Here is a 1,949-nt window from a genome sequence, read left to right on the forward strand (position 1 = left end):
TGCGCTGATATGAAACTTCCTGGCTGATTAAAACTGTGTGCCCGACCGAGACTCGAACTCGGGACCTTTGCCTTTCGCGGGCAAGTGCTCTACCAACTGAGCTACCGAAGCACGACTCACGCCCGGTACTCACAGCTTTACTTCTGCCAGTACCTCGTCCCCTACCTTCCAAACTTTACAGAAGCTCTCCTGCGAACCTTGCAGAACTAGCACTCCTGAAAGAAGCCATGTCTCCGCAATATCCTTTCTTTCAGGAGTGCTAGTTCTGCAAGGTTCGCAGGAGAGCTTCTGTAAAGTTTGGAAGGTAGGAGACGAGGTACTGGCAGAAGTAAAGCTGTGAGTACCGGGCGTGAGTCGTGCTTCGGTAGCTCAGTTGGTAGAGCACTTGCCCGCGAAAGGCAAAGGTCCCGAGTTCGAGTCTCGGTCGGGACACAGTTTTAATCTGCCAGGATGTTTCATATCAGCGCACACTCCGCTGCAGAGTGAAAATCTCATTCTAGTATTTACATTGTTTTTACTAACTGTTTCCTGTTGCCGGCCGGGGTGGCCGAGCGGTTCTAGGCGCTACAGTCTGGAACCGCGCGACCGCTACGGTCGCAGGTTCGAATCCTGCCTCGGGCATGGATGTGTGTGATGTCCTTAGGTTAGTTAGGTTTCAGTAGTTCTAGGGGACTGATGACCTTAGAAGTTAAGTCCCATAGTGCTCAGAGCCATTTGAACCATTTGTTTCCTGTTCTTGAGTTCACGATGTCGTGAACAAATAATCAAAAGGAAGGTTCACTGCTGTGCGCTTCAGTTTCACTATTTGGAAAAATGTTTCCCCGTGAGAACTGAGAAATTGTCTCATCGAGCGTCATAAAAGTAACATACAGTTAGTTATATTACCAGTGTCTTCATTTTCTGATAGTGGGACGCCAACCTTGTTGTTTTGGTATCCATCGGCCAGTTCCCAAGGGGAAAGCTTCGTTTCACCCGAACGAGCTAAGGAAGTGACGTCACAATGACGTAGCCCAGCGTTCGCGAAGTATGCCGATACGTCGATCGCCGAGTAGAACTCTACAGCACTTAGCCTGTAAACACACGACTCTCCCGCCACTTTTACGTCAACTCGATTTTCTCCTGCCACGCCGATCGATATACTTTGCGAACACTAGGCTACGTCATCTCGACGTCACTTCCTTAGTTCGTTTGGGTGAAACGAAGCAGTTTGCGACATACCGCAGCAGCAGAACTCTACAGCACTTAGCCTGTAAACACACGACTCTCCCGCCACTTTTACGTCAACTCGATTTTCTCCCGCCACGCCGATCGATATATCGATATACTTTGCGAACGCCGAGGCCAACGCTCGTTGGCCTCGTGCGAACGCTAGGCTACGTCATCTCGACGTCACTTCCTTAGTTCGTTCGGGTGAAACGAAGCCCTCCCGTTCCCAAGTTGGCACGTTATCTTCAACTGTTGCCAAACTAGGATTTCCGACATCTTGGCATATTGCATTTTGTAATGAATTTTCAACAATGGCCATTTCCTTTGACTCCATTGTGAATAGTGTTTAACAAAATTATGAAAAATAGTTTATTCAAAAATGAAGTTTTGTCTGTATCGGTACTTTTCAGCTAAAGTAGATTTACCTGTGTATTCACTAATGAACCTGATTATTACATTATTACACAGTCTTATAGAATTTGATGACTTACCTTGCCCTTTAATGATGACTTTAAACAAAATTTCGTCTTTTCTGTAGAAATGCACTTTCCGTGAAGGATATTAATTGGAAAGAAAAGAGATTATCTACTGCCAGGGAGACGGCGCCAAGCGCGGTCATATAACCATACAGCGTAGCAGCTTCCTACCTTTACCGCTGAAACCAGCATTCGCGGCGCGTCTTGTTTATAGACAGAATTTAATTTTAATTTGCTCCGTCAATGTTTTTTATTCCGAATCTCACG

The 1,949-nt window shown here is 46.5% G+C and overlaps 1 non-coding gene across 1 annotated transcript; it reads left to right on the forward strand.

Moving 5' to 3' along the window:
- The first annotated feature begins 358 nt into the window (after window positions 1–358).
- Trnas-cga lies at window positions 359–432 on the forward strand. The gene has a single exon. It is a non-coding gene; the product is annotated as a tRNA-Ser (tRNA).
- Window positions 433–1,949: the final 1,517 nt, after the last annotated feature.

This window comes from Schistocerca piceifrons, chromosome 3, assembly GCF_021461385.2.
Source record: "Schistocerca piceifrons isolate TAMUIC-IGC-003096 chromosome 3, iqSchPice1.1, whole genome shotgun sequence".
In the NCBI taxonomy this organism is placed as follows: domain Eukaryota; kingdom Metazoa; phylum Arthropoda; class Insecta; order Orthoptera; family Acrididae; genus Schistocerca; species Schistocerca piceifrons.